General features: G+C 41.9%; 1 pseudogene; it reads right to left on the bottom strand.

The window, feature by feature from the left end:
- Positions 1 to 771: 771 nt before the first annotated feature.
- LOC117366474 overlaps positions 772 to 14,245 on the bottom strand; it is a 36,577-nt pseudogene continuing 23,103 nt past the window's right edge.

The raw sequence follows: 14,245 nt of genomic DNA, 5'->3' as shown, positions 1-14,245 counted from the left end.
GTTCATGTAATCCTTTTTCTTCTTCTCTACCCACTATTTTAAGTTCTTGTAAACCGTGTCGAGCTCCATTCTCATGGAGATGATGCGGTATATAAACTTAAGGTTTAGATTAGATTAGATTAGGACAATACCAGACTTTACAGTCTACGGCCCAGAAATATCAAAGAAGAGACAAGTTAATCAAATTGTGTATTTTTTAAATGAGTATCACTTGATGGACCATTCCGGTTACTATGTTAAGGAGTGAAAGAGATCCTGCTTCCATAGAAGGCTAGATTTCCCTGAGGTCACTTCCAGACCTGAGTCATCTTTTCCCAGTATTCATACTATCAGATAGCTATAAACTCCCAGTTAAAGCAGTCAGCAACTTTGAAACATCACCAGAAAATTTACCTAAGAAATGTAACATTATACTACTGATATCCTCAGTAAATGCCAGGGGGATCAACTGCCTCTTTAGTGGGGGATGATACATTGCCTAATGATGGTTCGGCGGGGGTGGGTGGGGGAGGTATGGGGGGGGTCAATGGTGGGAGGAAGTGCTCTTAAAGGGATGAGTTGTCATTGGAGGTATGAGTGTTGAACAAAAAGATTGAGGTGGTTTACCACAAACTTTTTTTAAAAAAAAATTTGTTCATTTGGGACAGCAGCTGAGGCCACTTTTTAATTAACAAAATTACCTTGAAACCAAAATTTATAAAACAAAAATGAAAAAAGAACTGCAAACATCATAGGAAACTTAACAAAATGATTTTTTTTTATTTTGCTTGCATACACCTACTATCTATTCCCCAAAGTAAAAGTTCAAGTAAATGTGATAAAGCTTCACCTAGTAGTGCATAATTACTTCCTGGGAATGGATTTATGAAAATTTTAAGAATAATAGAAAGACATTAAAATCATTATGTTGTTCCTGCACATTTTTATTCATAGAATTTTGAAAGTTTCTATATTCCCCATCAGAAGCCTGACTGTGGAAAAGTTTATTTGTTTAGGCATATTGAGTTACCTCTATAAGATGGAAGTTTTGAACTAGAGGGCAAATTAAACCAATTTTTTCAGTTTCGGCCAAAACCAGAGCTGTGGCCAAAATTTGCGGCATGATTTTGTCTGGAATTATAGCCTCAGTTGCCTACTAGGGTTGGACTTGCCCTGACCCTGAATGGGAACAGCCCCCATTCATTCCCTCCCCTACCCTAAAGAGGAGTCCCTTCTCCTCAAACTGAAGAAGCCCCGCTCCCCTTTACCTCTCCCCACATAAACAGAGGTAGCTCATTTCCCTTGAACAGAAGAACCAGCCCCCACTCCCACTTATTGTGTGGCTAGTTAGGGGCAGAACAATATCCAGTCACATGACAGAGGTCAATAATGGCTCTCCAATCTCAAAATAGCTGCATTGACTTGCAACAGCCATTTTGACAGCAGAGATAGCATTGTCAGGAGTTATTGGGGATCACTCCTGCCCTGACTAGCCACTAGACCAATAGTGGTTGTATACTATGCTCGGGGGGGGGGGGTGCCTTTGGGTAGGTCAAGGAAGGGGGCTTCTGTTCAGGAGAAAAGGGAGGGACAGAAAGGGGGTTCCTTCTGTTTGAGAGGAGAGAGAGGGAGGGTAACTTCTTATGTTTAGGGGAGACCTATGGGATAGCTGAAACTGAAACCAGGCCGAATATGGATTTGGGGTTGACTTGAAACCCAATACCGAACCCAAAATTTAGTTGCCTCTAGTTTGAACTGAGTTACAAATCAGTTTCTATTCCTACATCTCAGGCATTTTCATGTTAACCTTAATTTGAAAATAACTTTGGTATTCTAAAAATTTTAAGGTCCATTGCTTTATATATATAAATAAAGCGTGTTTAAGATATATCTTTTGATAAAGAAGACCAGATGCCTATAGCTTTATTCTGTAGTTCTTTTTCTCAATTTTTTTGTAAGGTGACCTTCTTACACCAGGCATAAAAAAAAAGCACATTAGAAATGTCACAGCAAATCATATCACTTGGAACATTCACATGCCAGTTAGACAAAGGGATCAATAGGAAGTTTGGGATCCTGTGATCATGTGCCCAGGTTTATGCTGGATATTTTGCAGCATCGGGCAGTTGTCCAGTCTATGTTGTTGCACTGACAATTAGCATGTCAATTCATTCAGAATATTCCAAGAGCCACAGCTCATTCCACAAGAACAAGAGGTTGGGGATTGATCTGCAGAGAAATTAGAAAATGCAGACATAAATGATGTCCAAATCCATTCACAGAACGGTTCTATAAAAGGTGCTCCTAGTTGTGTGTCATTTATAGAATAGCACTTAGAGCTGAATTTCCATGTCAAACTTTGGGTGTGAGGACTAACACCAGACTGAAACCTGGTCTACAGCCCCTGACCCACCCATGCTGTTCTTTAGCCACTCTCCATTTTATGTTGCATGCAAAGATATATGCATGGATCTTTATAGAATAGCACTTAGCAAGATGCACGCGCAAATTCAAATTGTGTGAAGATCTATATATTATGGGGCTCATAATCGAAAGAAAAAAACGTCCAAGTGCTGATAATAAAATTGAGATTTGGACTTATTTATAAACGACCTAGGCCTTCATAGTGCCGGTCTGAACGACCATAGCTAAACAGGGCGTGTCAGGAGGAGTGTCAATGGGCGATATTTGGGGCGGGACTTGGGCAGGCTTAGACTTAGTCGTACTGCATGTATAACCAAAATTTATACAGCACAGGATTAACAAAACTTGGATGTTGTGACTTAGACCATTTAAAACATGGTGTAAGGTCACAAAAATACACCTAAAGTGACCAGATAAGCACTGTAAACACATAATAACAGACCCCAACACACTACCCCAGTGGATCACCCGACCCCCCCATAAAAAATATTAATCACAACTTGAAAATTGTGCCTCCAGAACATCATCACCTGGAAGCCTGGCAAAGGAAAGCCGTAGTCATGCTGCACAGAGCCATTTTTAAGCCCATCTTGGGGGTGGTTTAGGGACCCATGGAGAGGAGGACCTCATGCCCATAAGCCCCTGTAATCACTGCATTGATATTGATAACATGTGCACTCCCCTATACGCCCCCAAAAACCTTTTGTACTGGCATATAAGTGGCTCCTGCAGCCATATGGGCTATTGGGGTGGTAGATAAGTGGGTCTAGGGGGATTCTGGAAGGGTGGTTTGGGGGGGCTCACCATAACCTATAAGGGAGCTGTAGTGAAATGAAGACATGGCACCCTTTTGTGAAGTTCACAGCAGTACCCTGTAAGGTACCCCACTATTTAGGGTGCCATGTCTGGGTGTTCAGGTCCATCATTTTGCAGACCCTCCCACATCCAACAGGGCTTGTTCTAGGCATTTTTGACTTGGATGAAAAGTTGGACGAAAATGTGGTATAGAAGATGGACGATTTAGCAACTTGGATGATCAGATCGGTAGGACCTTTACTGTAGATGGATTTTCAAAATGAAAAAAAAAAATTTGGACGGTATTTTTTTTTTTTTTTTTTTTTTAATTCTTTATTTATTTTGAATATATTATCAAGAATAAACTTCTTGTACAGAGTATGATTAAGTCAACATAACATAAAACAGATGAAGTAACATTTATATTAACAAAATTACTATTTACTCAATCAAAATTAAAGTCCCCAAAAATTTGAGATCCAAGAGTGTCCTGAGTGAGGAAACTATTTAAATATATTTCCAAAATATATTATTTGCCAACATCAAAAAATTCGTGAAGAACAGCGTCCACCAGAACAACAAGGTCAGGGTGAACAAATTGGACATAACATTATTATTGGAACTATCTTCAATGAGGGAGGTAGCTATTCCGCTACCCTATTGGCTACGGTGGTTTTATCAACCAGATTAAAAAATTGGATATTACAGCTTTATTTTAAGAATCAGACATAAAGAATTGTCTTGGATGTAAAGTTCAAATATTTCCGGATGTGACAAGGGAATCCCAGTAAGAACGAAGGAAGGAATTTTTTGCTTCTTAAGCCTGGGTTTGCGGCAATGGGAGCATCATTTCTTTTACGATTATCCTTGTAAATGCATTGTAAAGGTATAAATCTTGCAATTATATTTTCTTTGAACCTTCGCAGCTGACAGGATTTTCTCTCCAGGAGGGGCCTTGAAGGGGATTAAGAAAATCTCAATGCATAAATTTACTCTGGTCCATTCTCATATCTGACCGCCTAATTTGTAATATTTGGAATTTCTCTTTTTCCTTTAAATAGTTTCTCACTCAGGAACATCTGGATCTCAAAGTATTTGGGAATTTAATTTTGGATTGAGTAAATAGTAATTTTGTTGGACGTATTTTCAAAAATACGTTTTTTTTACTTTGACAACTTGTGATGAAAAACGGACTTAGATGTTCCTTCGATTATGGTCCCTCCAATATAGAAAGGAAACTTCAGAGCAGAATACTATGGGCCTCGTTACAAAGCCGTGCTAGCGACTGCCCTGCGCTAACGCCCAGAAGCCCATAGAAAATTTAAAGGCTTCGGGGCTGGTTGCCGCACGGCAGCAGCAAGCGCGTCTTTGTAAAAGAGGCAGTATGTTAGGTTTTATCTATGCTTATTTATTATGTATGTTTTTCTTGTGAACCGCCAAGAAGTTTGGATTGTGCAGTATAGAAATTTATAAATAAATAAATGGAGGAAGGCCATTCACAGACTTTCACAAATATGTTCAGGCAGTTATTTATGGGGAGCACTCAGAACAAGCAGAGTTTCAGATAGTCTTACATTTTTGGAAGTAAAATGTGTCCAAATCAAGCGTGTGTAATCTTATATACCATAGGACAAAGTGGGAGGAGTTTTGCAGCATAAATTCAAGATTATAATCTGATACTAACCCTCTATTTGACTTTCCTTGGCCATGTTCATTTTGGGGGGAATAATTTTCAAATGCTTCCAGGTGTTCACGTATATATTGCACCTGGCAGGACTTTGCACCTTTCTCAAAAGGGATAAGTACATATATACTCTTTCTTTCAAAATTGCCATGAATGCAAAATATTTATAGACAGCAGCACCAGCGTTTGTGCATGCAAAATTCTGCCAGAAAAGTAGATGCCAGCATAGTTCAGTATGTAATTCTTCTGCCACACAGAGGATCTGGGTTTAGTTTCTGAGCCATTGCTTTTATTTTTGAAGTTGCTAGGCCTAAGGATACTGCATTTCCTCTGAAGTTTTCACAGTTGTTAAGTATGTTTTTCACAATAGCTATCTGATATAAATAATATTCACTTGGATATCTATCTCATGCATGATCTGAGTTGGGATGGGGCATGCTGGAAAAAAAGGCTGCAAAGAATAATTTTATAAACTGTTTTGTGTTCTTACACACCAGCCTGTATTTCCAAATATTTACCCTGACATGATTGAACGTACAGTATTTTGGCAGAAGATATATATACAGGGGAGAATTTGGAGGAATGTGGGCAGAGTTTGCAAGTACATAACAGCAGATAACATAATACAATAATCTATGGCTAATACTTTTTTTAGTACTGGGGGCATGTGTGGGGTAGAGAGTAGGGCATGCCCTGCATTAATGGGTACATGGACATTGGTGTGTACTGACCAATTAGCGCAGAATAGTGTGGGAGCCCTTACACTCTATAAGATAGGTGGCAGTAAAGGCTCATGCTTTAAATGGCCATGTGCTAATTTTCAAATTTGAGCAAAAGGCATTAATGGGGAAAACCTAAATTGCAGCCATTTTAGGGTTGCATTAAAAAATAGCCTCAGCGTACAAGAAACTCATGTTCTAGTAAACAACACAGCCCACTTTTTAGCATGGCTTTGTAAAAAGCTCCTTATGCCCCCTTTTATCAAACTGTGGTTGAGAGTTTTACTGCGGTCTGGCAAGGTAAATGCTGTGATGCTCATATTACTTCCTTGGATCATCGGAGCATAATTTCGTTGGCCCGTGGTAAAAACCTCTACCAAGGTTTTGATGAAAGGGGCCTAAGTCAGTTAATAATGAAAAGTTTCAGTGTTCATTAAACAAATTTGTATTAAAATGAATGTATGGACAAGATGGCGGAGGTATGAAAAGCCATTAGCGAGACGCAGGAAGATCCAACGGGTCACTGGTTTCCTCTATTGACTCTTCCTACTTGTTTGCATGTGCTGTGCGGTTTCAGCATTGTTAATATGCCACATCAAAGAGGAAGGGGGTGATTAAATCTATACTCTTCGCTGGCCCTTTTCTCCACCCCAGTTCAGCAGACTGTTGATTGCTTTTTTCATGGTTTTGCCAGCAGTTGTGCAACATCCCGGAGGGATCAGATGACCCAGCTTTGGGGAGAGGTTTGGGAGAGCCTTCTTCCCTTTCAAGCTTCGAGACATTCTTATCTCCTGTGGCATCTCTTTTAGCCCTCTGTGTCCATCCACGGCTAGGGCACTAGAGCAGGAGACATGCGATCCCGGAAGTTGGATGCATGGGGGTCTCCCAGTGGAGGGCACAGTGTCAGCGGGCAGAATAGCTGATGATTACAACTATAGAAACGGGATTTACACCCGTCCCACAGAGGTCTCCCTAAACAACATCTGGCTGCTCCTTCAACAGAAACAAAATCTAAGAGGTATCAAAAATTACTTCTAAACTCGATACTTTAACTAAAACTGTAGATTTCAATGAAAACGGATTTTTCAGACCAAGCCAGGCAAACTCAGGAAGATATACAACAGTTACAGCAATTCAAATTAGCAATAATTTTAGGATAATACCTTAATACATAGAAAGTTGAAACAAATGGAAAATTTTAATTGCCGGTTAAATCTTTGGCTCCGAATTTTCCATTGCCCCCAGGTGTTTTGCCTATTGATTTCTTTAAGAGATATTTGATTGAGAATTTGAAATTTTCCCCAAATAATATTCCTCCAATTAACAAGATCTATTACTTACCAAATAGAAAGATTCCTCATAAAGAACGGAAGAGATAATAGATTGATTTTGAAAATGTGCCTGCTCTTTTGGAACAAACATTAACAGCTGATATTGAAAGAGCCACTCTTTTGGTGTCTTCTGTTTTTGAGCAGGATGTTAATATGATCTTGAGACTATATTTTAAGAATTCTCAAAAATTATTTGGGGATCAAAAAAATTTGGATATACCCAGATGATTTCTAAAACTACTCAAGAACGAAGAAAAGATTTTCTTTCTTTATGTCAGGAGACAATAAAATTGGGTGCTATGTTACTTCTAGCGTATCCATGTAAATGCCTGGTTAAGTACTTGGGAATTAAATATACCTTTTTTTCTCCAGACCATTTGAAAGAGTTTCCTAGATGTCAATTAAGGATTGATTATAAATAATCGCAATTGTTTCTCATATGAAGTTTTTTTCCAAAAGATTAATACCTAATTTTTCTCCTAAATAAGTTATTGACCACTCCCCAATATTGTGGTCTATGAAAGGGGTAAAGATTTGATTATATTGTAAGGATTTGTTTTCTTAATTTCTTTAAATTGTTTTCCTTCTCTTTGCGCTTCATGAAGCAAGATCTATTCTTGCAAAATTTGTATGAAAAGTTATAAATAATTTTTTTTTAAAAGAATGTGCAAATTGAACCAAAATAATGCCTGAAAAATTGGCAAAATGGCCAAATAAACCATCTCTGTGAAGATCCCTACCAAATATTATCCATTGCACAAGGTACAAAAAGATGGTAAGCCCACTAAGGACAGAAAATGTACCTCTATCCGATATAGGAACCACTTTCATTGTACCACAGAAAGGTGGTATATCAAGAAATTTAAACATAAACAAAGATGCATAAATTCTGAAAATATATAGATAATTGTTCATTGACAAAGGGGCTCTGCTGTAAGATCAATGAGGGATCTTTTTAACCAATGAAAATGCAAGAAGGTTATTTAATCAAGTACACATGCGCAGCGTTCAGGCAATTAGAAGCGCCATTTTTTCAATGCACTTTTGTGTCACAGTGTTTGGTATGTTAACACTAAGAGTAAGTACGTTATCTTTTTCCTTTAACTGTTGTAATTTTGGGAACAAAATCTTAATATCACTCCTTTATTTCCAGCTATAGCCCGATGTATAAACCCTGAAGAAGCTGTGTGTTAGCGGCAAAATGAGTTCCCTTCGGACACACTAAATGGGGCTTGAGCTGAAGTTTGTATAATGCCGGTTGACACAAAGCTAAAGCTGAAAGATAAGTGCTTTTTGCTTATAATCTCATATTGAGCATTATTTTGAAGTATCAACCGCTAATATTGGTTGGAGAGATAAATTGCGTTTTCTATGATGCTATTTGCACAAGTTTTTCAAAAATTTCATAAAAGAAAAGATTAACTTAAATGTTTGAGAAGTAAAGATTAAATTTATTAAATTGACTAAGGAAGTCACCTTTAACACATGAAGGTTTTGGATCAATGAAAGATACCCATGCCACAATTCCTTATTGGATATTACAATTATTAATCCTTGGAGTGGCAATTCTGAGATTCTTTCCTTCATTTAATTAACTTAATCACATACTGGAGAACACATACCGTGATATAATATCAACCCAACAATTGTAGAAGATCAAGGGGATCATTTTCAAAAATGATAGGACATCCATTAGAATGCATAAACTGGCACTTGGACTTCTTACTAGTCAAAGGCGTCCAAGTGGATATTTTCAAAACTGACTTTCTAAATGTCTTTCTGATTGTTTTGTCTCCAGTGTATCTAAATCTTAAGGACGGTGGGGTGGCGTTAGAGGCATGTTTTGGGTGGGCTTAGGGCGGTCTTAGAACTTGGGTGTCCTGCGGTGATAATCAAACTTTTAACAAAAAGTCCAGAGCTTATTTTAGACATTTGGAGCTAGATCTGTTTTAAAAACTGTCTGAGTAATAATATATGTACATGTGTTATGAGTAGAGAATGACACGGTAACAAAATTCATCACCGTTCCCGTACCCGCGGAATAACCGCGGGAAACCATTCTTCATGTCATTCCTTAAGGAGAGAGGGAAGAATCAGAGTATAATTGAGCACAACCACTGACCCTCAAGCTTTGCTTTGAAGAATGCTGGTGTAGAAGGACCGAGGTTGAAATACATAATAGAAAATGACATGGGATTATTTCCCGTGGTTATACGCGGGGCCGGGAACGGTGATGAATTTTGTCACCGTATCATTCTCTAGTTATGAGGCCAGAAAATAAGGGGTGAGATGCGGTGGTCTTGAGCGAAGGCATGTGCTGAAAGGCCCTTTGCTGCGCTCACATCAGCATTAAAGTGCTGCTCACCTGCTGTGCTTAGCCACTCCCCAAATGTTGCCAGATCCATAGGCTGCCAAGTGGCAGAACCAGCCCATTGGTTTGGGGAATTTTAGCACATGCTAACTTCTAATGATATGTTAACAGCATGTGCCAACTGCTATATTCAATTTCATAACATGGAATTTCATAGCAGGGTTTGGGAAAGCGGGGGGGTGGGAGGAGGAGTCCACTTTCTAGGTCAGGGGTCTCCAAAAGTACCTCCTTGAGGGCTGAATCCAGTCGGGTTTTCAGGATTTCCCCAATGAATATGCATGAGATCTATGTATACTGCATTGCTTTCAATGCATATTCATTGGGGAAATCCTGAAAACCCGACTGGATTCAGCCCTCAAGGAGGGACTTTGGAGCAGTGGCATATCCAAGGGGGGGCCGTGGAGGGTGGTCTGCCCCGGGTGCCAAGCCTGAGGGGGTGCTCCCGGTCCAGTCCGGTTCCCCCCCTTCAACGGGTGTCGCGTCTGGAAACAGCCTGCAGCAAGATCACGATGCCAGTGATCTTTGCCTGCTTCGGCTGTTTCCTCCGCCACGTCCCCGCCCCTCCTCTGACATCAGGGGGGCAGGCCTTCGAGGGGGGGTGTAGGCCTTCGGGGGGGTGCAGGCCTTCGAGGGGGGGTGCAGGCCTTCAAAGGGGGGGACAGGCCTTCAGGGGGGCAGGCCCTTCAAGGGGGAACAGGCAGGCAGGCCTTCAAGGGGGGTGCAGGCCTTTGGGGGGGGCAGGCCTTCAGGGGGGGCAGGCCTTCTAAGGGGAACAGGCAGGCAGGCCTTCAAGGGTGGGGACAGGCCTTCGGGGGGGTGCAGGCCTTCAAGGGGGGGACAGGCCTTCAAGGGGGGGCAGGCCTTCAGGGGGGCAGGCCTTCAAGGGGAACAGGCAGGCAGGCCTTCAAGGGTGGGGACAGGCCTTCGGGTGGGGACAGGCCTCTCGGGGGGGTGCAGGCCTTCAAGGGGGGGACAGGCCTTCAGGGGGGCAGGCCTTCAAGGGGAGCAGGCAGGCAGGCCTTCAAGGGAGGGGGACAGGCCTTCAGGGTAGAATGCAGACCTTTAAGGGGGGACAGGCCTTCAGGGGGAGGGGGGCCCTGGTGTAGAAGTACACGGAGGGAAGGGGGAGGGGTTCAAAGAGATGTGCATAATGCCGGATTTTGGGTGGAAGAAATAATGGGTCTGAAAATGAAGGAAGAGAGAGAGATGATGGACATGGGTTTTAGGGAGGGAAGGAACAGAAAGGGAGAGAAGTTGGACACAAGGGAATGGTGTGGAGGGGGGATAGAAATACTGGTTAGGAGGGTAGTTGAGAAAAGAAAGGGAGAGATGGTGGACACTGGGGTGGTGGGGAAGGAGGGATAGCTGCTGGATGAAAGGGTAGTTAAGAAAAGGTGGATATGTGGAGGGAGACAAAAAAAAAGGAAAGATGCCAGATCATCCGAGGGAGGGAAGGGAAACGGAATGTGGAAGACAGAGATGGCAGATGGAGAAAGAAAAAGATAGGAGAGTCCCTGGCAAGCAAGTTATCAGAAGACAACCAGAGCCTTGGACCAACAAGATTTGAAAAATAACCAGACAACAAAAGGTAGAAAAACTAATTTTATTTTCTGTTTTGTGATTACAATATGTCAGATTTGAAATGTGTATCCTGCCAGAGCTGGTTGTTAGACCGCAAACATGAGCTAGGATTAAACAGACAGAGGAAAATTCCTTTTTTGTTTCTTTATTTTATTTACAGCACAGCGCCAGTGTGGGTTAGGAGAAGCCAAAGGGGGGTGAAAAGCTATAAAATAAACCCACCAGGATGTTTGAAAAAACACCCAATTGGGCAGGAAAATCGAATCGATAAACCAATTCAATAGGTTGAATCGAATCAAAATTTTTTTTCCTTAATCTGGCAGCACTAGTTTGCACTACTGTCTTAGACTTTAAGACCTGGGATTGGAGAGAGATGGCATCCTCAGTACTTTATAATGCAAGTGAAACGAGGATTTGGTCAGATTTTGAAGGGTCTGCAGAAGAAATAATATTGTATAGGCCGGGGACATGAGACAGCAGGATAATGGGAATTTTCTTCCTTCTATTTTTGTGAATGGAAAGGCTGAGGATGTCAGAGAGTTTCAGTTAAAATATGTGCTTTATAAGAAAATTATAATAATGTGCTTTATAAGTTTATAGCATTGCTGGCCTACCAGGTGAGGTGTTCCTAGTGGTGATGGTGGCAACGTGTCATGTGTTGAGAGGAAGAGGTGATCTGGAAATTCTGCTGAGCAAACTCCAGGCCCATTTCCACCCCCCAGTTTAGTCCACTCCACTCAACTGGTTCACACACTGAGTGGGTCTTTGGGTTCTGTTCCTGGGTAGATGTTTTGGGATCACTTCCAGTGGTTTGTCAGTATCTCCTTCTGGTCCAAGGAAGGAAACTTTGTTAACCTTAGCACTGACCTACAGAATATGTTTGTAACAGCGCTGCTTGTGTGGCATTAGTCTATGTAGTGATCGAAATAAAAAAAACAGACCTTTGCACATTTTTGCACTATATGGTGGGTGTATGAGGAGATTCACATTTCCAGCACAGCTAAGTCCGTGTGAAGTTACCTTGTGCTGTATTTGACATCTAGCAAAGTCTCTGTTTGGAAGGAAAGATCTCAGCTTAAAAATGAAGTGGCCAGAAGTTATGGTAAAAGCAGATAGCGTAGCTGGTTTTAAGAAAAGTTTTGGACAAATTCCTGGAGGAAAAGTCCATAGTCTGTTATTAAGACATGGGGGAAACATCTGCTTGTCCTGGATCAGTAGCATGGAATGTTGCTACTCTTTGGTTTTTGACCAGGTACTAGTGACCTGGATTGGCTTCCATGAGAATGGGTTACTGGGCATGATGGACCATTGGTCTGACCCAGTTAGGCTATTCTTATGTTATGTTCTCATCTGTAGGGGGCCTTTGTTTTCCACTTCTTATTTTAATGCATTTTTTTTCTGAGAACTTATCAGTGTTTTTTATAATGGGAACAAAAATGGAAGAAAATTAATGTGTGTGGAATGGGGGGTAACTAATTCAATCCACGCACCATTCACACACCCTCCAACCAAAAACGTCAAAAGAAAAAAACAGTTCGACAACCTCCTAGCCATTCGAGCAGCAACACTCGACCCCCAACTCTACAACTGTTTGACCTCGACCACAAACTACAAAACCTTCAAAAAAGAAATAAAAACCCATTCTATTCAAAAAACATATAAAACCGAACTAACACAATCAGAACTGTCCCAAGCATCACCTGCAACTACTCCATATGTACTTCTGATGTCATGACAATTCAGACATAATTTATGTTATGTTATGGTATGTTTGGAATAATGGTTACATATATGAGGTTCAATAAAATAAAATTTTCACTACCTGTTTCTATTATGACCATTTATTCAGTTTCATGGTTATTACAAAAAAATATTTTTTTACATGGGGGGAGGTGTCAAAAAATTATGGACCCCGGGTGCCACATACCCTAGGTATGCCACTGCTTTGGAGACTCCTGTTCTAGATAATATGGGTGTAATTTTAACACATGTTAAATGTTAATGCAGTAGATAATATAGAACAGTTAACTACACCTCTAGAAGTGGCTGTGCCCTTAGAGGTAAATTCTATATATGGCACTTAAAAAAAATCAGTGCTGGGGGCGTGGCCATGCTGTGAGCAGGGAAGCTGTGTTTTTTCCTGAGCTCTGTAGCTCTCCCTTCCCTCTGCTTATTTTTGAACTATTTCCAGCTTTGATTCGCAACCCGATTTGGAGGCGAGTGACCTTGCTTCACTTTATGGACAAGTTTGTCCGAAAAAACGGAGCCGTTATGTCCACCAAAAGTGCTAAGAAGGACAGGACACGTGGGAAGGCCCAGGCATCAGCAGAGGAAAAAATGGCGGGTGGGGCCGAGGACTCAGACCCTGTTACTGAACCGCTGGCGTCCAAAATCACAGCGGCAGTAGTCTCAGGGTTGGGCACGAGATTGGACACGGTTACAGAGACTTTAGCGACTTTGTCCACGGCAGTGCATGCGTTTAACAGCAGAGTGACGGAGGTGGAACAGCGGGTGAGCTCAGCGGAGGACTCTTTGAACGCAGTGCAATGTGAGCTAGCTACGCTGCGCGCCCAGATGTCCGCTTGCACGGACAAGATTGATTATCTGGAGAACTGTTCACGTCGGAACAACTTGCGCCTCGTGGGCATACCTGAAGTGGTGCCTGATGCTACTCTGACTACTGACCTGGAGAAGTGGCTCTCGTCTGAGCTCTTGGATACAGCTGCTTTGGGCCCTGTGCGGATTGAACGGGCCCACCGGCTGGGTAGGAAGGTAGATGGTGCTGCCAGACCGCGCATTGTCATCCTGCGCCTGCTTAACTTTGCCATCAAAGACCAGATTATGAAATCCTACCGCAAGAAGAAAGATCTTACGTTCCAGAATCAGAGGATCCTTGTTTTCCAAGATTACTCCGTCAAGGTGGCGTCCCTCAGGAGAGGGTTCTCTCCTGTTTGCAAGAAGCTGATGGACAGGGATGTTCGTTTTACTCTATAGTTCCCGGCCAGGCTTCGTGTGCTTTACCAGGGACAGCCGCATGTGTTTGACACGTGTGAAGCGGCTCAGGCACAATTGCTGCAGTGGTTCCCGTCCCCGGATGGCGTGGCCTGAATTGCCTGGCAGACTGTGCCTGTGTGTTCTTCATTTTCCCGGATCTTGCTCTCCTACTGCCTGGGAGTTTCTGTTCCACGGGTGGCATAGGGGTGACTGGAGACTTGTAGGGGACACGAGGCTGGCACCTTCCTAGCCTGGGCATTCCTGGACATGGAACATAGGTTTGCCCACTGTTACCCTCTACATTTGCTGTTCTGTTTCTGGTTTTTTCACTGTTCTGTTTTATTTGGTTCCTGGTATGCCGGGTTTG

The sequence above is a fragment of the Geotrypetes seraphini genome, chromosome 9 (assembly GCF_902459505.1).
Source record: "Geotrypetes seraphini chromosome 9, aGeoSer1.1, whole genome shotgun sequence".
Taxonomy (NCBI): domain Eukaryota; kingdom Metazoa; phylum Chordata; class Amphibia; order Gymnophiona; family Dermophiidae; genus Geotrypetes; species Geotrypetes seraphini.
The sequence above is the reverse complement of the archived record's forward strand: the minus strand, read 5'-3'. Positions and strand labels throughout refer to the sequence as shown.